Raw genomic sequence first — 24432 nt, 5'->3', positions numbered from 1 at the left:
TCACACGTCTGTGTGTCTGGAGTCACTTTTAGGCCAGACCAGGAAAGCACGGGAGACTCACTTCCTGAAAGTACGTTGGGGAAGGAGATCGATATTTACAATTGATGTTGCACACAAAATCACTATTACTGACACCAGAGTTTAGGTCTTGATATTTTCTTTATTGTTTTTAATTTGCACCAGCTAACACAGCATTAGCCTGGTCTGGATTAGTAATCCAGTGACATTTCCACAACAACATCATCTCCACATGGAAACCTATCGGAAACCACACTGAGCAGATTATTTCTGTGCTGCTTGACAGCTCTGTCAAATAGAACTCCCACCCATTTAACTGTCGTGATGGGACTGGAGGACTAGTAAATAGTCAGATTGCAGTAATCCTCCTCTCAGCGGATTGGACAGAGTTGAGTAATTTTCCACATTACTCAGAGTGATGTCAGAGTTGGAGCTGGAAGGAAACAGATTCCCCAGGGACACGGCTCGTTGAGTAGCACAAGTCTTCAGTCCTATTACAGGAAATGGTGTCAGGACCCACTGCCTTTGTCGTATCTCCTGTGTCCAGCTATTTTTTTCATGTAACGTGCAGTGAATTGAATTGTTTTGTGACTGCCCTCTGTGATTCTGTGGGCATCATGGCGAGGGTGAGTTGAATAATCGACTCAACACTTCTGGCTAAAGATGGTGCAGGTATTGCATCTTTTACACTGACGTACAGGGCTGTTCCATTATTTTGGATGCGAATATTTTTGGAGTCCTCTCTTCCAGTAAGTTGTTTAATGATCCATCGGCTTTTATGCATGGATTTGACAGGCCGACAGAGCTTAGATCTGATTTGTTAGTCTTGGGATCATTTCTCCCTCTGCATCAGATGTTAGTCCTGTTGTTTGGAGTGTAACCAGTCAAGTGTGGTCGCATTAATGTGTTGTCATCAGGTTTAGGTGCACGTGATTCCGACCCTGGCATGTTTACCCACACTCGTCACTGACCCATGGATCGGCTTGAGGGTAGTGGTAGACTGGTGAATTATCATGAGGAAAATGTTACAGATTGTCATTGAAAATAATTCTGCTTCTTCTGCTGCTGTGATCTACATCATCAGATGATAACCCAGTTTAAGCCTCAATATTTACAATTCAATTCTACTGACTGTTACCCATTTCACACCGAGACCCACTCACCCATCAGCCCTGTATTCAGTGACCTATTCTGGTTTATGATGCGGAAAGACTTCCATTTTCATATTCTCATTCTGCTGGAAGTCTTTCCTTGGTGCCACGCCTCCAAATTGTTGCATAAACTCAATCCATTTAAGGCACTAATCCGAATCTTCTCCTTTCCATAATGATATCTTCTGTGTTCGAAGTGAACGTGTTTCCCTCTGTTCTTCTCCCTGACCATGATTCTGTAGTGTCAGTGATGCCAACCTTATGCAATTTCAGAGTCAACAAACTTCTGCACCATGCCTAACTATTCAGTTCCCAGTAAACGGCTCTCCACTGTCACTATATTCTATAATACAGACAGAGAAGGGCACCACTTTGACTGGAACAACACACGCACATACTAAGACACACAAGGACGTTCTCAGAGGAATGGCATTCTAACCAGAAGTCCATCAATAAACACATCAGTTTGGATCCTACCTACCTCCTCTTGTAATAAAAAAAACGGGAATGACATCACCCACCGTAAAAAAGAAAAACCTATAAATAGAGAGAGGGGACATACCACCAGCGCTTCAGCGGAGACTCTCACTGATGATGTCACCTGGTGACGAAACGTCTGAAAACAAATATTCATGCTCAGTGAGCTAACTTGCATACATATAAGTTGTTATTTTTCGTTAATTAGTGGAATTTAGGAGTTCTCTGTCACCCACGTTTTAACAGATTATGAGGTGAGATTAGCTTTTCTGGGTGTGTTGTTTTAATTAACAGAGGGGTTCGACATTGATGTCGTAACAGTTTGGGGCCTTGCTGGGGACTTGGACAGACTTGAACAGATTTGTGGTACAAAAGGTCCCAGCAGATTCCAACACATTGCAATTAGTGACCTGGATCTTCAAATAAAACCGTTGGGAAAATTCATTTAATTTTGTTAACTTGTGGTTGGTTAAAGTAAAAGTGAAAGAATTGTTTATTTTAACATAACTAAAGAGGTTCCCAAATTTGCCAAGGAAGTTTACAAAGTCAGAGCAAGGAATATGTTTATAATTAGCAAATAGGTTGGAATTGGGTCTAACCAGGGACAAAAGGGAAGCTGAAATTGTAACGGAGATGGTCAAGCACTTTGGTGTGTCCGAGAAACAGGCAACTGCAGTAGAGTTAGAAAGAAACTTAAATTGCAAATCTGGCAACTGGAGTTAGAAGGTGAAAATAGGGACGGAAACAGAGAGAGAACAAGGGGAATGGGAAAGAGAGGAAAAGAGAGAGAGAATTTGAAATTCGGAAGTTGGGAATTAGACAAGAAAGTTAAATGAACAGGATAGAGATGAAGGGATGTATACAGCTATGGTAATACATTGTCATATTTCAGTGAGAAAAATGTCAATATCTGTTTTTATTTTATTTGAAAAACAAAATGGCTTGGCAGATGATGTGTCCAGTGAACTTGTGGGCAATGCTCATTCAGACTACGCTGGTGGGCACAGGAGTGAGGTATTTGCAGCACTGACAGATGAGGGGTCAAGAGATTATGCAGATTATCAAACTGGCTATTTTGATTGGTTATGCATTGGTACTAGAAGAATGTAGGCAGAGATTCAGAAATATAGAGACGGAACTAGGTCAGGCTTATGTTGAGTTTAGAAGAATTAAACACAGTCATTTTGATAGATGGGTGCTGGCCTTAAAAATGGATAAGACCTGTGAGGCTCGAAGGGAGATTATTCTACTGGAGGAGTTTAAAGACTCACTTCCAGAGATGGTAAAAAATCGTGTGAATGAATAGAAATTTCAAGAAGTGAGAAGTGTGGCAGAAATGGCAGGCAAACATGCATTGGTGCATGAGATGAAATTTAGCTTCTGGGAGGATTTTCATCTGTGAAGGATAGAAACTGGGAGGATGGGAGATCACACACTACAAAGCGAACAGTAGTGCACAATAGTTTACTATAGGTGAAAAAAGATGCCCAAGGGGGTTGAAAGGAGGTGAAAGGCCTATGGTGTTCTCACTATTAGGGAGTGAAACACATACCATTACAGTGCCCATGGTTTAAGAAAGGCACTGGGAAAAGGAGCTTTCACTGCAGTAAGCTGGGACACACTGTGCTGGGGGTGGAAGGAAGATACTTTAGGAAAAGATGTGGTAGAAGAGGCTAGGCCAGTGGCATTAGTGAAACTGTTAAAGAAGACCCCAAGTCTCCAAGGAGCTGTAGGAGAGTGCACAGCCTAGGTACAGAGTCAGTGACTGGGCTCTATAAAGAATTCGCCTCTGTGGATAAAGTTTACTCAGAAGGTAAGGGGTGGGGGGGTGCGGGGGAGGTCAATAAATTATAACTTTGAGATACTGGGTCTGCTCTGTCGCTAATAGTTGAGAAGTGAGCTGCCAGAAAAGCATAATAGATCAGGCAGCGTCTGAAGAACTCGACAATCTACATATCAGGTATAAACCCATCGTCAGGAATGTGAAGCGGGGACAAGGGGGCTGAAAGATAAATAGGAGGGTAGGAGCTGGACTCGCGGGAGGGTCACTGGGAGGGCGATAGGAAGATGTTGGTGGGAGTGATAGTGATATGTCAGAGCAGAGGGTCGAGTAGATAGGTGGGAAGGACGATGGACAATTAAGACAGTTCAAGAGGGTGGTGCTAATTTGAATGGTTGGATCTGGCATAAGGTTGTGGGAGGAGAGGTTTGGAAATTGGTGAAGTCGATGTTGATGCGGTATAGTTTAAGGGTTCCAGCTGTCCTACCACCTATCCACTTCACCCTCCTCCCGGACCTATCACCATCACACCCCACCTGCATCTACTTATCGCCTTGCAAGCTACCTTCCACCCAGCTCCACCCCCACCCTCTTATTTATTTCTCAGCCCCCTTTCCCCTTCCTTACCCCCTCTTATCTGATGAAGTGCTTGTGCCTGAAACGTCAACTCTCCTGCCTCCCAGATACTGCCTGATCTGCTGTGCTTTTCCAGCCCACACTTTTGAACTCTGATCTCCATTGTTTACAATCCTCACTTTCTCTCAGTCCCTAATAGCAAGAGATGGAAGGATTTTCACTCTTTCTGACATGTTACTCAAGAGCGTGATAATGTGTGGAATTGGGGCAGAAATTAAGGTTAGGGAGAGAAACATCACATTGGAGTGCCAAATCAGGATTGGGGGAGTATCAGTGAGAGTGAGTGACATTGTCAGTGCCAAATGGTAGGTAAGTCACAGGCAGTAATAAAACCAGCACCTTTGTTGCCAATTCCTGAATTCGAAGAACCTTTCACGTGGGTTCTGATTAATTGTGGAAATGGAGGAGTCCAAGGATCTGCATGACCTTGGTGGAGAGGCGCTCTTCCTACAGCCATCGTTTGCTGTGGTCTGGCGATGGAGGAGTTCCACCTACTTGCGGAACGTTTCAGGCAACACCTCTGGGACACCGGGACAAAACCAATCCAACCACCCTGTGGCTCAACACTTCATCTCCCCCGCCCACTCCACCAAGGAGATGCAGGTCCTTGGACTCCTCCTGGAGGAAGAGCTGGAGGAAGAGCGCCTCATCTTCTGCCTATGAACCCTCCAACCATAAGGGATGAATACAGATTTCTCCAGTTTCCTCATTTCCCCTCCCCGCACCTTGTCTCAGTCAAATCCCTCAAACTCAGCACCGCCTTCCTAACCTGTAATCTTCTTCCTGATCTCTCTGCCCCCACACCCATTATGGCCTATCACCCTCACCTTGATCTCCTTCCACCTATCGCATTTCCAATGCCCCCCAAGTCCTTCCTCCCTACCTTTTATCTTAGCCTGCTGGACACACTTTCCTCATTCCTGAAGAAGGGCTCATGCCCGAAACGTCGACTCTCCTGCTCCTTGGATGCTGCCTGACCTGCTCCACTTTTCCAGCAACACATTTTCAGCCCACATCCTTCTAATTCTTTTCATTCACATATTTATCCAAATGCTTTTGAGATGTTGTTAATGTATTCATCTCAACCACATCTGCTGGCAGCTGATCCACGTACCAGCCTCTGTGTAAAGAAGTGGCCCCTCAGTTTCCCTTTTATTCCTTCCCCTTTAACCTTAAATTGACCCCATCTCATCCTCGATTCTCTACACCTGAAAGCATTAACCCTATCCATGCCCCTCATGATATTATGCAGCTCTATAAGGTCCCCCCTCAGTCTCCTACACTCTATAGAAAAGGTCCTAGCTTGTCCAACCTCTTCCTATAACTCAGACCCCATTGGGTCCTGGCAATGTCCATGGGAATTTATTCTGCACTCTTTCTAATTTCATAAAATGCTCCCTATATCAAAGTGACAAAACCTGAACAGAATACTCCAAGTGCGGCCTTACCAAAGTCCTGTAAAACTGCAACATAAATTCCCAACTTCCATACTCAATGTCCGGCCTGATGAAGGTCAGTGTGCCAAAAGCCTTCTTCACTGCCCTGTCTACATGTGACTCCACTCTCAGAGAACCGTGCACCTGAACACTAAAGTCTCTCTGCCCACTACACACCTTAGAGCCCTCCCATTCGCCGTGCAACTCCTACCTTGAGTTGAGTTTCCAAAGTGCAAGGCATCACGCATCTATATTAAATTCCATTTACCATTTCTCGGCCCACTTTCCAACTGATTAAGGTCCTGCTGCAATTTGTGATAAACTTCCTCACTGATCATGCTCCCACTTATTTTAGTGTCATCTGCAAACATACTAATCATGCCTTGTACATTCTCAAACAATTCTTAGATAACAAACAGCCATGGACCCAGCCTCCAGCCTGACAAGCATCCTTCCGCTAAACCATCTGCTTCCTACCATCAAGCCATCTGTGCATCCAATTGGCCAGTTCCCCCAGCATTCCACATGATGTAATTCTTCAGAGCAGCCTGCCATGTGGAACTTTATCAAAGGCCTTACTGATATCCATAGAGACTATGGTTACCGCTCGGCACTCGTCAACCTTCTTGGTCACTTCATCAACGAACTCTAACAAATTTGGGGAGCATGATCTCCCACTCACAAGTCTATGCTGACAGCTCCGAATCAAACCCTGTGTAAGTAATGGGTGCAGACAATGGTCGGCTGTCCTTCATTGTAAGATGACTCAAGCACATAAGTAATGCTATCTTCCTGCTGTTTTAGGGCCTTGCTGCGAACGTGGTTGGGACACTTTCTACGGACTTGATCTCCTTTGTAAGGAATGATCTCCTTATCACAGACACGGGTGATGGTATCACGAGGATAGAGTGAAGAAGCTGAGTGTTTAATCAGTACAGCTGTGAGAGAAGAAGAAACGGTGACGTTAAACATGAGGAGTGGCAGCGATCACTTACTTCCAAAAGAGACATTGATAGGGAGAGAAATTCCATACTTTACCAAGGATTGGTTGGTTTGATTTATTGTCACGTGTACCTCAGTACAAGGAAACACTTTATTTATGAGCAGTGGAGGAAGATCATAGTAAACATGGCCAGACAGATCATAGGGTGCAAATCGACTTGGACAGAGTAAGGCACACAGGTTACACTGAACAGGACATGCACTAGACAAGATCAACATGAACAAGATCAGCATTATTTGAACTTAGAGAGTCCATTCATCAGTCTAATGTGACTTTCCTAATAGTTTATATGCCTTTATTAACTCTCCCCACGTTATTGTGCAGTCGGCGTGTGAACCCATATTGAACATCAGAGAGTTGGTGGCGATGAAGAATTGGGTATGAAAGAGGATTTGAGACCGACAGCAGATCAGTCATGATCTGAGTGAAAGGCAAGGCAGGCTTGGGGAGTGAATGACCTGCCCCTGTGTCTGATGTTCTCCCATTCTGTTATTGGAAAGTTAGTAGGTGATATTTTCATGAATGCTGTTATTGAATGTTGCCGTCAGGGAGACCGGAGGATTTTGTGAGCCATCGCTGGGTGAGGTATGGGGGCTGTATTCACAGTAAATTTGGGTCTACAACATGACACACAAATGGAGCACAAGTTTCAGAGAGGGGAAGCTCTGTAAAGAGAGATGAGGGGCCTCTTTCATACCCAGCCTGGGTTTTACAATTACATTTCTCAAATCACCTCAAAGCGTGTGGGACAGTCTTGAAGGGCCGAATGATCTCCTCTGCTTCTGTGCACCAGGTTATAGAAGTAAGTAGCCTCTAAATGCTCCTGCCAAACAGGTTTAATGGGCTGAATGGAACACAGGAACACGGGATTGAGGGACAGGAATGAGTCATTAGATACGTTGAACCTTCTCCACCAGGCACTAAGATTGTGGCTGATCAGGGTGTGGTCTCAGCCCCACTTTCCTGTCTGCGTCCCATTATCCATGACTCAGTTCTCTGTCAAATATTTCAGTAACGCAACTTTCAATCAATGTGAACATAGAGGCATAATAAACTTCCAGTGAAAACGATTCTGATTTGAAAGTTACTTCCAGAATTTTTCGTCATCCTCTTATAGAATCAGGGTCATTCAGAACGGAAACAGACCCGTTAGTCCGATCTGTTCACTCCGATCAGATTTCAAATCTGATCCAGTCCCATTTGCCAACATTTGGCCAATAAGCTTTCTCTTTCAGATACTTTTTAAATGTGCGATTGTAAACGCCTTCACCACTTCCTCTGACAGCACTTTATGTACACACATCACTCTGTGTGTGAAACATTTACCTTCAGGTCTCTTCTAAATCATTCCCCCTCTCCCCTGCAACCTATGCTCTCCTGTTCTGGGCTCCCTGAATCTGGCGACCAGAACATGGCTGTTCAGAATATCCATGCCCCTGAGGATTTTATAAACGTCTATAATGTGACCCCTCAACCTCTGACACTCCAGGGGGAAACACCTCAAACTAATCAACCTCTCCCTAAAGCTCAAACCTCCAGTCCTGGAACATCCGTGTCAATCTTTTCTGCAGACAACCGAGTTGTACGCAGTATTCTTAAAGTGGCCTCACCAACATCCTGTACAGATACAACATGCCACCACAACTCCTATACTCAATGCTCTGACCGATTAAGGCAAATTTATAAAATGCGTTCTGTACAGCACTGCATGCATTCGACTCCACTTTCAAGGAACAATGTACCTGCAGCCCTATGTCTATTTGTTTCACTTCACTCACCAGGCCCTTACCATTAAGTGTATAATTCCTGCCCTGATTTGCCTTCACAAAATGTGTAACCTCGTATTTATCTAAATCAAACTTCATCTGTCACTCTTTGCCCCTTTGTCCCATCTATTTGTTGTCTTGTTGTACTCTGAGATAATCTACTACACCACCTTTCTGATTTAATCAGTAAACTTACTAACTATGGTCCCAATATTCACATCTAAATCCTTTACATAAATGATGAAATGCAGTGAACTCAGTCCTGATTCTTACAGCACAGTGTTGCTCACAAGCCTCCAGTCTGAAAAATATCCCTCTTCCTTCAAGCCAATTGTGACGAGCTTCTTCTATATCCCATGTGACTGAAACTTACTAATCTGCTTACCGATCGGAATGTTATGAACACCTTGCTGAGGTCCATATTGACAATGCCTACCAAACTGCCTTCATCAATATTCTTTGACACCTCCTCATAAAACTCAACCAAATTAATGAGACATGATTTCCCATGCAGAAACCTACGTTGACTACCCCGATCAGACCTTGCCTTCCCAAATGTATGTAAATGCTATCCCTCAGAATCCCCTCCAACAACTCACCCACCATCGACATCTGGCTCACCGGTCTATAGTTCCCCGGCATTTTTGGGTCACTGTTTCCTTTTCTAGTCCCACTCCTGCACTGCTCACAACAAACGTTAAATGTAACCAGGTCGGTGATATGGCCGATGATATCGGTCTCAGACTGGGTCAGGGTCAGTTTTAGGAACAAGTCAGGCTAGTTTCTTTAATCTGCTCAAATAGCACGTTTATGATCCAGAGCAATGTTACTCCAGCTATGGTGGAAAGATGAATGGCAAACTGTTTGGTATTTCAAATAAAGAATTGATATTTCCCTTTCTAAAAACACTGACACACACACACACACACAAAATAAACAAAATCTCTGCAATTTCACGTTGAAAGAACCTTGTTCAAATATTAGCGTAGCTAATGACTAAAGGAAAAATTGAGAGATTGTCCAAAATGTTATTACGCTTCTGAGGATATTCTACTCACACAGCTGCTAGCAATGGGAATTTATCCTGGGAGAGTTGGATTTGGCTCAATTCCCTTTGCATTAGGAACTGGACATTGTTGCCGATGTGAATATTGAGTCACAGTTAATTAGAATGGATGGCTTTGAGGTATGTAGGGAAGAGGTGTTGGAAATTCTGCAAAGGGTGAAAATAGATAAGTCCCCTGGGCCTGATGGCATTTATCCTAGGATTCTCTGGGAAGCAAGGGAGGAGATTGCAGAGCCATTGGCCTTGATTTTTATGTCGTCGTTGTCTACAGGAATAGTGCCAGAAGACTGAAGGATAGCAAATGTGGTTCTCTTGTTCAATAAGGGGAGTAGGGATAACCATAGTAACTATAGGCTGGTGAGTCTCACTTCTGTTGTGGGCAAAGTCATAGAGAGGATTGTAAGGGATAGGATTTATGAACATCTGGATAGGAATAATGTGATCAAGGATAGTCAGCATGGTTTTGTGAAGGGCAGGTCGTGCCTCACAACTGTTATTGAATTCTTTGAGAAGGTGACTAAGGAGGTGGACGAGGGTAAAGCAGTAGATGTGGTGTATATGGATTTTAGTAAGGCATTTGATAAGGTTCCCCATGGTAGGCTACTGCAAAAAATGTGGAGGTAAGGCATTGAGGGTGCGTTGGAGGTTTGGATTAGGAATTGGCTGGCTGGAAGTCAGAGGGTAGTAGTTGATGGTAAAGTTTCATGTTGGAGTGCAGTTACTAGTGGTGTTCCGCAAGGATCTGTTTTGGGACCATTGCTGTTTGTCATTTTTATAAATGACCTGGAGGAGGGGCTAGAAAGTTGGGTGAGCAAGTTTGCGGATGATACGGAAGTCGGTGGAGTTGTTGACAGTGAGGAAGGATGAGGCAGGTTACAGCGGGATATAGGTAAGCTGCACTGCTGGGCAGAAAGGTGGCAAATGGAGTTCAATGTAGCTAAGTGTGAAGTGATTCACTTTGGTAAGAGTAACAAGAAGATGGGGTACTGGGCTAATGGTCGGATACATGGTAGCGTGGATGTGCAGAGGGATCTTGGTGTCCATGTACACAGATCTCTGAAAGTTGCCACCCAGGTAAATAGTGCTGTGAATAAGGCATATGGCGTACTGGCTTTTATTGGTAGAGGAATTGAGTTCCGGAGTCCTGAGGTCATGTTGCAGTTGTATAAGACTCTGGTGCGGCCGCATCTGGAGTATTGTGTGCAGTTTTGGTCGCCAAACTAGAGGAAGGATGTGCACTGGAACGGCTACAGAGGAGCTTTACCAGGATGTTGCCTGGTATGGTAGGAAGATCGTATGAGGAAAGACGGAGGCACTTGGGGCTGTTTTCATTGGAGAAAAGAAGGTTTAGGGGTGACTTGATAGAGGTGTACAAGATGATTAGGGGTTTAGATAGGGTCCACAATGAATACCTTTTTCCACGTATGGAGTCAGCTATTACGAGGAGGCATAGCTTTAAATTAAATTAAGGGGAGGTAATTATAGGACAGATGTTAGGGGTAGATTCTTTACTCAGCGAGCCATGAGTTCATGGAATGCCCTGCCAGTAACAGTGGTGGACTCTCCCTCTTTATGGGCATTTAAACGGGCATTGGATAGGCATATGGAGGACAGTGGGCTAGTGTAGGTTAGGTGGGCTTGGATCAGCGCAACATCGAGGGACAAAGGGCCTGTACTGCGCTGTATTTTTCTATGTTCTTTGTTCTCTGTTCTCGGCAGCCCGGATGTTCCAGGTGAGCACAGTAGCTCAGTAGTTCGTACTGTTGTCTCACAGCATCAGGGACATGAGTTCAATTCCAGCCTCGGGAGACTATCTGTGTAGAGTTTGCATCTTCTCCCCTTGTCTGCGTGAGCTTCTGATGGGTGCTCCCGTTTCCTCCCACTTTCCAAAGCTTTATAATTCAAGTCGATTGGTCAAATAGTCCATAGAGTTCAGCGATTTCTACTTTAGGTGCACTAGTCAGTTGTAACTGTAAGGGCATGGGAAGGTTAGTCATTGGAAGGTTGGTATGTACTTGTTGGGCCGAAGGGCTTGTTTCCACACTGCAGGGATTCTATAAAAATAAGAATGGTAACGATGACAGTAGAGTTTTGTTTTAGCTCGTACACGTTACTGTGATGGGGAATAATGAAGGAGAGAGAGTGCAATAGGCCATTTCTTCTCGGGCAGATGACACTTTCTCCCTCTCTGAGCTGAATCACACAATAATGTCATTCTCCCCCAAACTGGACCATGTGAGGTCTCCTTGTACATTGTCCAAACTATGTCTCCATCACATTCCCTGTTCCATGTCGGTGCATCATTGCTGCTGTCATACACAGAGCCATACCCTGAGCAGAAAATGGTCTCGGTCGATTTGAAGATATGTTTATATGTCCCTGCGTCATTAAAAAAATGTTTAATGTATTCAGAATACATAGAACATAGAACATAGAACAGTCCAGCACAGAACAGGCCCTTCAGCCCACCATGTTGTGCCGACCATTGATCTTCATGTATGCACCCTCAAATTTCTGTGACCATATGCATGTCCAGCAGTCTCTTAAATGTCCCCAATGACCTTGCTTCCACAACTGCTGCTTGGAACGGATTCCATGCTCTCACAACTCTCTGTGTAAAGAACCCGCCTCTGACATCCCCTTGAAACTTTCCTTCAACCAGCTTAAAACTATGACCCCTCGTGTTAGCCATTTCTGCCCTGGGAAATAGTCTATGGCTATCAACTCTATCTATGCCTCTCATAATCTTGTATATCTCAATTAGGTCCCCTCTCCTCCTCCTTTTCTCCAATGAAAAAAATCCAAGATCAATCAACATCTCCTCATAAGATAAGCCCCCCATTCCAGGCAGCATCTGGTAAACCTCCTCTGAACCCTCTCCAAAGCATCCACGCCTTTCCTATAATAGGGCGACCAGAACTGGACGCAGTATTCCAAGTGCGGTCTAACCAAAGTTTTATAGAGCTGCAACAAGATCTCACGACTCTTAAACTCAATCCCCCTGTTAATGAAAGCCAAAACACCATATGCTTTCTGAACAACCCTGTCCACTTGGGTGGCCATTTTAAGGGATCTGTGTATCTGCACCCCAAGATCTCTCTGTTCCTCCACACTGCCAAGAATCCTATCCTTAATCCAGCTTTCAAATTCGACCTTCAAAATGCATCACATCGCATTTATCCAGGTTGAACTCCATCTGCCACCTCTCAGCCCATCTCCGCATCCTGTCAATGTCCCACTGCAGCCTACAATAGCCCTCTATACTGTGAACGACACCTACAACCATCATGTCATCTGCAAACTTGCTGACCCATCCTTCAATCCCCTCATCCAAGTCATTAATAAGAATTATAAACAGTAGAGGCCCAAGGACAGAACCCTGTGGAACACCACTCACCACTGACTTCTGGGCAGAATATTTTCCTTCCACTACCACTCGCTGTCTTCTGCTGGCCAGCCAACTCTGTATCCAGATAGCTGACACAGATACCTGTGTTAAAATGAATGTTTTAACAAATACAGAAATTGCTGGAAAAGCTCAGCAGGTCTGTCAGCATCCAGATGCCTTTTACATGATGGAGTTGTACCAGCCTCCACCACTTCCTCTGGCAGCTCATTCCATACACGCACCACCCTCTGTGTGTAAAGGTGCCCCTTAGGCCTCTTCAAAATCTTTGCCCTCTCACTTTCCACCAATGTCCTCTAGTTTTGGATTCCCCTAACCTGGGGAAAAACCTTGACTACAAACCCTGTCCATGACCGTTCTGAATTTATAAACCTTTACTGCTGTGAAATGTGACTTCAATCAACACGAATGGCTGTACTTTCAATAATCCCGGGATAAATGCTGAAATTCAACACCGACACCTATTCTTTCTCCATCAAGTCACAATTCTAAAACCAGTTTAATCAGTTTGTTCAGATATATTAGGAGACCCTTCTGTGGGATCTACACCTAGACCTTTGTGCCCAGAGGTAGGGACACGAGCACCACTCGGCAATACCCATAAAGCTGTAACATTATTCTCCTGTGTGTTTGTTCATCAGCCTGTTATGACATGCTGTGACATACCTCTGCAACAGGCAGGACATGAATCCACACCTTCTGGGCCAGAGCTAGGAACACTACCAAACAATTTCAGGAATTAGAATCAAACCCAGAGCCATGGCTCAGAGGCAGGGACACTACCCACTACACTACTATACCCAGATTTTGGGTCACATTTTAAGGGGCAGCATTCAGCTCGGTGTGGATTTATTATAATCAGGTTACCATTACTGAGCTACACAAAACATTTTGTTTTGTTAAACAAGTGCAAGATCGAAATTAACTATGAACATCTTTAATCGCTATTATCTGTCGTCTGCAATACTAGGGGCAGAAATCCTGCAGACACACTCTGCCCAATGAAGGGTCTCAAATAGATATTTATTACTGAACACCAGACACGGAGAAAGACCATAATTTCTGATCCCAAAACACCGATCAGTATAACCCCACTCTCACGTGTGTCTGCCCTCGGCCTAAAACCATGAAATGATACCAGGCCGCTGATTACTGTCCAGCCTCTCGTCCCCACTGACTGTGTCTGCAATCCGTCCCTCCTCCCTCTAACCACACAAGGCAAACCAAGCTCAGGGTCTTTGTGAAAATCAAGGCCGGAGTGTGCAGGCCTCCTGGAGAGGGGTGGGCATTTTAAAATTAAACGGGGAAGGTGAGGAGGTGGTAATATCACTCACTGGGCTGAGGCATGGCAGATGGAGTTTAGTTTGGATTAATGCGAGGTATTGGATTTGGTAAATCAAACAAGAGTAGGACTTATACAATTAAACGCAGGGCCTTTGGCAGTGTTGCAGAACAGAGACCTAGGCCGTCAGGTATAATTCTTTAAAAGTTGCATCTCATATAGATAGTGTGGTTAAGAAGGTGTTTAACACACTTATCTTCAATGGTCAGACCTTTGAGTATCGGAATTGGGACGTCATGTTGAGGTTGTACAGGACACTGGTGAGACCTCTTCTGGAATACTGTGTCCAGTCTGGACATCCTGCCCACTCATTCCATAGCCACACCACCCTCTGGGTGAAACAGCTGCCCCTTAGGTCACTTTTAAATGTTTCCCCTCTTACAACTATGTCCTCTAGTTTTGGCCTCCACTACCCCCTTATAAAATACCTTGACTATTCACTTTGATATTATTGACCTTGATGTTATTAAGCTGGAGAGGGGTCAGAAGAGTTTAACCTGGATGTTGCTGCAAATGGAGGGATTGAGCTATAAGGAGAGGCTGGGTAGGCTGGGACATTTTTCACTGGAGAGTATGAGATGGAGGGGTAAGTTTGCAGAGGTTTATAAAGTGATGAGGGGTACAGATAAGCTGTAGGGCTGATGTCTTTTCCCTAGAGTTAGGGATTCAAAACGGAGGGATATTTTAACGTGCGAGGAAAAAAGATTTACAAAAGTCAGGAAAGGTAATTATTTTAGACAGAAGCTGGCTTGTGTGTGGAATGAACTTGCAGAGCATGTCGTGAAAACAGGTACAATTACAACGTTTAAAGGACATTTAGATCAGTACATGGATAAGACATCAGTTTGGATGGTGCTGTGAGCAGCTGCCCACTCCGTCCCCCTCTCTGAATGAATCCCTGTTGGTTTTCACCCTCTACCAATGCCTGTGCAGTGGCGTGTGGAGGCCAGCAGAGGGAGGCATTGCATCACTTTCAGCACCACAGAGACTGCCAGACCTGCCCCACACAGAGACACACAGATACACACACAGCAATTGTTAGGACACAACATTGAGCTCTTCTGGTAATTTAAACTAAACATAAATAAATGCTCAATTCGCCTCATAAACTGTTGAAATATGAGTGACAGAGAACTCCCAAATTCCACTGTTTAAATAAAAACAACAATGTAGTTTTTAACACTGAAAGTGAACTGAAAGAGACCCTCTATCTCTTAACTGCTTATAACCCGACTCCAGCTCTACAGTAATATACTGTTTCTGGGTCTGCCATCCTCTCTTATCACAGGGATTTGTAAGCTCTCAGTTCAGAGCAGCATTCACCCTCGCTTAAAGGTACAGTACACACTTTCACCTTCATCCCATGAAACCCTGGTGAATATAGATAAGTGGAACCTATCCGGATTTCTCTTGCTCTGTGGTTTGTCAATATTTCATCTACTCTGTCTCGTATGTGGCAGGACTTTTGTTGCTCCATTGACAGTATGTCACTATTCTACTCTGTCTGTGGGAATATATCAGTATTTCACTTGCTCACACTCCTGTGTGTGGGACAGGATTTCAGTTGTTTCATGGGGACTGTGACACTATGACAATCTTAACGTTTGTATATGATACCAAACCTGCAAGGATTGTAAAGTCTATGGGGACAGTGTGGAACTCTAACAGGACAGTGACACGCTGGTAGACGGGGATCAATCCAGAGCACTGTGAGGTGATGCACTTTGGTATGAAAGAAAAAGAAAGACAGTTTAAAACAGGCTGTGCCATTATAAAGGGGCTGCAGGAACAGAGAGCGCTGCGTGTATGAGCACAGATTGTTGAAGATATCAGGACAAGTGGGGAGAGCAGGAACTATCACAGATTAGTGTCAGTATCTGAGCTGTTTACAGGGGGAGGTGAGGGAGGGAGTCTCCGTGCTCCCTTCCTGGGAGGTGGTGGTGACGATGTGTTGTGAGCCCACCCTCCTGCCCCCCGAGACCGTGGGGATTCCATTTGTACCAGCTCGACACAAAAGGGAGATGGCATCAGGGCCACGGCTTCTAAGTTGTGCCGGGGGGAAACGGAGCTGCAGGGGGTTTAAAGGGAGAGTTGCCCTTCACTGAACATTGCTCCTTACTCGGTCGGTGGGACGTGGATGTTTCAGAATCCCCACATGAGGCTTCCAGGGTCGTACCAGGGTCCTCCCCACTTGGCGAGATGAGGGGGTGAGGGAATGGATATCGAGCACTCCACCACCCGGCTTGGCCCTTTCGGTCTGACTGCAAGCTGTTTCTCCTGGAATGGGAGAAAGGGAGGGTGGGAGTGGGTGGCCCTGCTGTTAGTGCCGGTGTACATGGGGGACATGGGGAGGGGTTCGGATGGAGTCAGTCCACAGGGTTGTATCCATGAAGTGTTATTAGTGTGAGGGGTAAAGTGGAGGGAGGGAGGGAGAGAGAGGGAGAGAGAGAGTGGAAGAGAGGGGGGAGAGAGAGAGAGAGAGAGAGAGGGTGGTGGGGTGTGGAGGGGGGGGGGGGGGTAAGGTGCCATAACAGATATACAGTGAGCAGAGAGAATACAGTGACCCTTATCCTGACAGAGCGGGGAAGGTTATTGATGCTTGTCCTGTATTGCTGGACAATTCTTCAGACCGCAGATACTGCCCTGAGCTGGGTGGGGAGCTCAGACCATGCTCAGTGGGTCTGGTGGTGTGGCTCCCTCTGGGAAGAGAATGGTCACCCTCTGTACTAGCCCATCCACCAGGACCGCCATGGCACCAGTGCCAGGGGTCACAGAATACCCAGGGGCACGCATGATGGGTGGGAGAATCGGGCTGGTATTGAATGAAAGGGACACCATGGGTAATTAATGAGGTGAGTTCAACACGATAGCACCAAGAAATTAGCACAGCCTCGTGTGGATGATCCTTCTATTCCTAGGGCCGCACGGTCGCACAGTGGTTAGCACTGCTGCCTCACAGCGCCATAGACCCGGGTTCAATTCATGCCTCAGGCGATTGACTGTGTGGAGTTTGCACATTCTCCCCATGGGTTTCCTCCGGGTGCTCCGGTTTCCTCCCACAGTCCAAAGATGTGCGGGTCAGGTGAATTGGCCATGCTAAATTGCCCGTAGTGTTAGGTAAGGGGTAAATGTAGGGTATGGGAGGGTTGCACTTCGGCGGGTCAGTGTGGACTTGTTGGGCTGAAGGGCCTGTTTCCACACTGTAAGTAATCTAATCAATGCACTGGGTTGGGGTACACAGTCCTACATGCTGGGAGGGTAACTGCTCCTGGGTTACAGATCAATGCACTGGGGTGGTGTACACAGCCCGACATGCTGGGGGGGTAACTGCTCCTGGGTTACAGATCAATGCACTGGGGTGGTGTACACAGCCCTACATGCTGGGAGGGCAACTGCTCCTGGGTTACAGATCAATGCACTGGGGTGGTGTACACAGTCCTACATGCTGGGAGGGTAACTGCTCCTGGGTTACAGATCAATGCACTGGGGTGGGGTACACAGTCCTACATGCTGGGAGGGTAACTGCTCCTGGATTACAGATCAATGCACTGGGGTGGGGTACACAGCCCTACATGCTGGGAGGGTAACTGCTCCTGGGTTACAGATCAATGCACTGGGGTGGGGTACACAGTCCTACATGCTGGGAGGGTAACTGCTCCTGGGTTACAGATCAATGCACTGGGGTGGGGTACACAGCCCTACATGCTGGGAGGGTAACTGCTCCTGGGTTACAGATCAATGCACTGGGGTGGTGTACACAGCCCTACATGCTGGGAGGGTAACTGCTCCTGGGTTACAGATCAATGCACTGGGGTGGTGTACACAACCCGACATGCTGGGAGGGTAACTGCTCCTGGGTTACAGATGAATTCACGGGTGATCACTGCACAGGTCTCTGTGCTGGTCAGACTGTCTGGTTGAGGTTTATAGATAATACAATGATGTGGTCAGTGCAGCTCCCCGTGCTGGATGGATATGTAGCCTGTGCACAGTATATCATGGTGGGAGAATGGATAGAGGGGAAAGGTGATGGACAGGTCACGGAGCTCCCCGGAACGTTCTGTCCCTGACATTCTATAACTGACATTCCCCGGAACGTTCTGTCCCCGACATTCTATAACTGCCATTCCCCGGAACGTTCTGTCCCTGACATTCTATAACTGCCATTCCCCGGAACGTTCTGTCCCTGACATTCTATAACTGACATTCCCCGGAACGTTCTGTCCCTGACATTCTATAACTGACATTCCCCGGAACGTTCTGTCCCCGACATTCTATAACCGACATTCCCCGGAACGTTCTGTCCCTGATATTCTATAACTGACATTCCCCGGAACGTTCTGTCCCTGACGTTGTTTGTTTGTGAACGGCCGGACGTCAGTGAATTGAACAAACGATAAGATCCCGAGGGAAGAGATCCCGTTCCAGGGAGAAGGAGACACTGTTCCGAAGGCCCCTCAGGCAGTTAAAGGGGGGAATACGTTTTCCCTGCGTTTACATTTCTCCACGACACAGGATCGACCACAATTTAGACCAAAATACAGAAAATTCCCAAACTCCGTTTGTCTTCAGGAAACTGGGAGAGAATCGTTCCCACCCTCCGTATTAGGAACTGGGAAGGAGTGACCTGTGTCTGCTCTCGAGTGATCGAGTGTGTGGGAATGTTCTAGAAACCATCTGTCCTTATGGATGTGTCTCTGTGTGTTTAGGGAGGGAGGGTTTGTGGTTTGTGTCACATTTTTGTCAGTAATTCCGACCTTCCCATTTGTTATTCCAGCTCCAATTATTTTAATAAATCCCTGAATACAGGGACACATTTGAAAATCTCACTGGGTCCCCGATCAAACGGGTCCCTTTGCCTCCAGGCTGATGGATAATGGGTTTGTTTTCCTTCCTCACAGTAAACGTAGTGACCATCTACGTCCTGCTTTATAAAGATTGTGGATTGTCTCCATGTGTCAGACGTTACCTGGGGGCCATGGCAGCGGCGGATCTCCTGGTCATTATCCTCGACCTGATCCTGAGACACATTCCCATTGTTTATCGGGAACAGTTTTATTTCCTGAGGGACTCCGTCCCCGTGTGTAATATCCACGCCGTCCTGCTTTATGCAGCCACTGACTGCTCTGTCTGGTTCACCGTCACTTTCACCTTTGATCGGTTTGTGGCCATTTGTTGCCAGAAGCTGAAAAGTAAATATTGCAGTGAGAAAACGGCGGCTGTGGTTCTGGGAGCAGTGACTGTGCTGAGCTGTTTAAAGAACATTTCCTGGTATTTTATGCTCACGGCTCGGTATTTCCTGGGGAACGCCCCCTGGTTTTGTGATGTAACAGACGCTGTTTATTACTCCAGTGTCTGGGTCACAATCGAGTTCCTCCACCACATTCTAACCCCGGGTGTCCCATTTCTCCTGATTCTGCTGCTCAATGTTCTCACCGTCAGACACATTTTAGTGACCAGCAGAGCCCGCAGGAGACTCCGCGCTCACACCAATGGGGACGCTCAGTCTGACACTGAAATGAGAAACCGAAAAAAATCCATCATTTTACTGTTTGTGATCTCGGCCAATTTCATCCTGTTATGGTCAACGTTAATGCTGTATTCTATATGGAGCCGGATGTGGTGGATTGGGTATAAGTCTGTGTATCTCCATGACTTTGTTCAGGAATTGGGCTTCATGCTGCAGCTCCTCAGTTGCTGCACAAACACCGCGATTTATGCCGTGACCCAGACTAAGTTCAGGCAGCAGCTGAAGAATGTGCTGAAATATCCCTTCACCCAAATCCATCCATCCATCAAATTCCCTCATTAATCACACCATCCGGGATTTTCTCATTTCAGTTCAGTGTTTCAGCGATGGAGCAGCCTGTCGCTATGGTAACAGACGGAGGATAGCGATGGTTTGTCCATCCTTATCCCACAGGGGGGTTACAGGGAAACATTTCAATGTTTCTCACAACTCAGGGGCCAGTGAGAAAAGGCACCATCCCACTGACTGTATCCATCACTTCCATTTGTAACCAATAAAAATGCTGATGACAGCGTGCCGAGCAGCAGAGGGACCGATGTTGTTGTGTGTCTTTGTGTTGGAGAAGCTGAGCTGGAGAGAGGCAGACTCAGCCCCAAGTCCTGGTCCTCAGGGAAGGGGAGGGCACCGCGCCCTGAGCTCAGGAGCTGGGGTTAACTCCCTCTGTTCCCCCCAACTCCAACCTGGCCTCCCCATTACCTCTCCCCTACTCTTTCTCCTCAATTCTCTCTCTCTCTCTCTCTCTCTCTTTCAGCACACACTCTCTTTTCCAAACCTTTCCCTCATGCCCCCCTCTCTCTCCCTCACACACACCCGCCAACCCCGGTTTCTCCACCTGCCTCCACTTTCCCTCTCCCCCTCTCTCTCTCTCATGCCGTCGCAGTCTCCCTCCCACAATTCCATCCCTACCCCATTTTCCCCACCCCCACACGCAGCCTCACCCTCAAACATCCCCAGTCTCTGGGTCAGAGGGAGAGGGAAGGGCCAGGGAGACAGAGTGTGTCAGAGAGAGAGAGAGAGGGAGGGAGGGACAGGAGGGAGAGCGATTCAGTCAGAGAGAAACGGAGGAAGGTGGGGAGAGAGAGAGAGAGAGACTGATTGAGGGGGGTCAAGAGTGAGAGATGGTGGAGGGAAAGTGAAGGAACGGGGGGAGAGAGAGGGGGCAAGGGAGAGATAGGGTGAGATAGGGGAGGGCGAGAGATGGGACGGAGGGAGGGGAGGGGATGTCAAGAGTGAGGGAAAGGCCGAAAGAGGGGATGGGAGAGAGAGGGAGCACGAGAGAGGGGGAGGAAAAGGGAGAGGGAGAGGGAGAGGGCGAGGGCGAGGGCGAGAGAGGGGAGGGTGGTAGGGGAGGGAGAGAGAGAGGGGAGAGGTTGAGAGAGGGGAGGATGAGATAAGGAAGTGAGGGAGGGGAGGGCAAGAGAGAGGAGCACGAGAGGTAGGGAGAGTGAGAGAGGGGAGGGGAGAGAGGGGGGAGGGCGAGAGACGGGAGTGCGAGAGAGGAGGAGGGCGAGAGAGGAGGAGGGCGAGAGAGGAGGAGGGCGAGAGAGGGGTGAGGGTGAGAGAGGAGGAGGGCGAGAGAGGAGGAGGGCGAGAGAGGGGAGATCGAGTGAGGAGAGGGAAGGGAGGGGAGGGCGAGATGGTGGGAGGGCGAGAAAGTGGGGAGGTCGAGAGAGGGGGAGGGGGAGAGAGGGGAGGGGTGCGAGAGAGGGTGAGAGTGAGAGAGTGAGGGAGGCGAGAGGGAGGGAGAGGGCGAGAGAGGAGAGTGCGAGAGAGAGAGAGGGAGGGGTTGACGAGAGAGGTGAGAGGACGAGAGAGGGAGGGAGAGAGAGGAGGGCGGAAGGGAGAGGGCGAGAGAGGAGAGGGCGAGAGAGAGAGGGCGAGAGAGGGGAAGGAGGGAGGGGAGGGCGTGAAGGAGGGTGAGGGTGTGAGAGGGAAGCGAGGGAGGGGAGGGCGAGAGAGGGGTGAGGGTGAGAGAGGGGAGTGTGAGAGGGGTAAGGCGATAAAGGGGAGGGTGAAAGAGGGGAGTGAAGGAGGTGAGGTTGAGAGGGAAGGAGAGGGCGAGAGAGGGGAGAGCAAGACAGCGGAGAGAGTGTAAGAGGCGAGGGCAAGAGGGAGGGAGGGGCCGAGAGAGGGTAGGGAGGGAGGGGAGGGCGACAGAAGGGTGAAGGTGAGAGAGAGGACGACGAGAGAGGGTAGGAAATTGAGGGCGAGAGAGGGGAGGGCGAGACAAGGGAGAGAGGGAGGGGAGGGCGAGAGAGGGAAGTGAGAGAGGGGAGTGCGAGTGAGGGGAGAGAACGCAGGAGGCTAGAGTGGAGGGCGAGAGAGGGGAGGGAGGGAGTGGAGGGCGAGAGAGGGGAGGGAGGGAGTGGAGGGCGAGAGAGGGGAGGGAGGGAGGGGAGGGCGAGAGAGATGAGGGAGGGAGGGGAGGGCGAGAGAGATGAGGGAGGGAGGGGAGGGCGAGAGGAAGACAGAGGGTGAGAGAGGGGATGGGAGAGAGGGGGAGCACGATTGACGGGTAGGGCAAGAGAGGGGGAGACGAGGGGGATGGAGAGTGCAAGAGAGGTGAGGGACGGTGGGGAGGGGAGACAGAGCGAGGGGGAGACAGAGCGAGGGGGGGAAGAGCGCGAGGGGGAGAAGAGCGCGAGGGGGAGAAGAGCGCGAGGGGGAGAAGAGCGCGAGGGGGGTGCAGGGCGAGGAGGGTGCAGGGCGAGGGGAGTGCAGGGCGAGGGGGGACAGAGTTGTGAGTAGCGAGAGTATAACAGAGAGAAGAGGACTAAGAGATGGGTAGAGAGAGAGGTGGACAGAGAAAAGGGGATAGAGAAGGGGACTAGGAGATGGGGACAGAGGGATGGGGGGGACACAGAGGGATGGGGGGGGACACAGAGGGATGGGGGGACACAGAGGGATGGGGGGGGACACAGAGGGATGGGGGGGACACAGAGGGATGGGGAGGGACACAGAGGGATGGGGGGGACACAGAGGGATGGGGGGGGACACAGAGGGATGGGGGGGACACAGAGGGATGGGGGGGACACAGAGGGATGGGGGGACACAGAGGGATGAGGGGGGACACAGAGGGATGGGGGGGACACAGAGGGATGGGGGGACACAGAGGGATGGGACAGAGAGTGGGGAACAGAGAGAAGGGGACAGAGAGAGTCGGAGAGAGAGAGGGGAACAGAGAGGGTGGACCGAGGGAGGTTGGGACCGAGGGAGGGTGGGCAGAGAAGGGAGTGACAGAGAGAGAACGACAGAATTAGGGGGACAGAGAGACATGGGGACGGGGAGGGGACAGAGAGAGTGCGGGACAGAGTGAGGGTGACAGAGAGAGGGGGACAAAGACAGGGGAACAGAGAGATTATGGACAGAGAGGTGGGGGACAGAGAGAGTGGGGGACAGTGTGAAGTTGACAGAGAGAGGGGGTACAAAGATACGATGGACATAGAGAGGGGGACAGAGCGAGGGGGATAAAGAGAGAAGGGGAACAGCGAGAGGGGGATAAAGAGAGAAGGGGAACAGCGAGAGGGGGACAGCGAGAGGGGGGACAGCGAGAGGGGGGACAGCTTGAGGGGAACAGAAAGTGAAGAGACAGAGAGAGGGAAATAAAAGGAAGGGGACAGAGGGGGGGGTCAGAGTGAGGGGGACAGAGAGAGTGGGACAGAGGGAGGGGAACAGAGAGTGGGGACAGACGGAGGGGACAGAGAGAGGGGGGAAGGTGGGGACAGAGAGAATAGGGACAGAGAGACGGGTGACAGAGCAAGTTGGGACAGAGAGAAGAGGAACAGAGAGAAGGGGATAAAGAGAGATGGGGAACAGAGAGAAGGTGAACAGAGAGAAGGGGACAGAGAGAGTGGGACAGAGAGAAGGGGAACAGAGAGAAGGGGAACAGAGAGAGAGACGGACAGAGGGAGGGGGGACAGAGAGATGGGGGACAGAGAGAGTGGGGGGCAGAGAGAAGGGGACAGAGAGAGTGGGACAGAGAGAAGGGGGGACAGAGAGAAGGGGAACAGAGAGAGAGACGAACAGAGGGAGGGGGGACAGAGAGATGGGGGGCAGAGAGAGTGGGGGACAGAGAGAGTGGGACAGAGAGAAGGGGGGACAGAGAGAAGGGGAACAGAGAGAGAGACGAACAGAGGGAGGGGGGACAGAGAGATGGGGGGCAGAGAGAGTGGGGGGCAGAGAGAAGGGGACAGAGAGAGTGGGACAGAGAGAAGGGGGGACAGAGAGAAGGGGAACAGAGAGAGAGACGAACAGAGGGAGGGGGGACAGAGAGATGGGGGGCAGAGAGAGTGGGGGGCAGAGAGAAGGGGACAGAGAGAGTGGGAACAGAGAGAAGGGGGGACAGAGAGAAGGGGAACAGAGAGAGAGACGAACAGAGGGAGGGGGGACAGAGAGATGGGGGACAGAGAGAGTGGGGGGCAGAGAGAAGGGGACAGAGAGAGTGGGAACAGAGAGAAGGGGGGACAGAGAGAAGGGGAACAGAGAGAGAGACGAACAGAGGGAGGGGGGACAGAGAGATGGGGGGCAGAGAGAGTGGGGGGCAGAGAGAAGGGGACAGAGAGAGTGGGAACAGAGAGAAGGGGGACAGAGAGAAGGGGAACAGAGAGGTGGGGGGCAGGGCGAGGGGGGGGCAGGGCGAGGGGGGGACAGGGCGAGGGGGGGAGGGCGAGGGGGGGACAGGGCGAGGGGGGACAGGGCGAGGGGGGACAGGGCGAGGGGGGACAGGGCTGTGGGTAGAGACGGGGGAACAGAGAGACAGGGGAACAGAGAGAGAGGGGGTCGATCGAGAGAGAGAGAGAGGGGGGACGAGAGAGAGAGAGA

At 48.8% G+C, this 24432-nt stretch overlaps 1 protein-coding gene and 1 long non-coding RNA gene across 3 annotated transcripts in view; one reads left to right on the top strand and one right to left on the bottom strand.

The window, feature by feature from the left end:
* The window catches only part of LOC132809454 (uncharacterized), a 478602-nt gene that overhangs the window by 426575 nt on the left and 27595 nt on the right, over window positions 1-24432 (top strand). The window lies entirely within an intron of this gene.
* LOC132809456 (uncharacterized) lies at window positions 151-19434 on the bottom strand. Of its 2 annotated transcripts, XR_009642326.1 has the most exons (5): window positions 19368-19434; window positions 19051-19266; window positions 12731-12823; window positions 1732-1785; window positions 151-1018 (listed from the first exon to the last, which is right to left on the bottom strand). It is a non-coding gene; the product is annotated as an uncharacterized LOC132809456 (long non-coding RNA). The 2 variants fall into 2 exon arrangements; XR_009642325.1 differs by lacking the exon at window positions 1732-1785 and having other exon boundaries at window positions 19368-19433.

The sequence above is a fragment of the Hemiscyllium ocellatum genome, unplaced genomic scaffold (genome assembly GCF_020745735.1).
Source record: "Hemiscyllium ocellatum isolate sHemOce1 unplaced genomic scaffold, sHemOce1.pat.X.cur. scaffold_124_pat_ctg1, whole genome shotgun sequence".
NCBI classification, from domain to species: Eukaryota; Metazoa; Chordata; class Chondrichthyes; order Orectolobiformes; family Hemiscylliidae; genus Hemiscyllium; species Hemiscyllium ocellatum.
The sequence above is the reverse complement of the archived record's forward strand: the minus strand, read 5'-3'. Positions and strand labels throughout refer to the sequence as shown.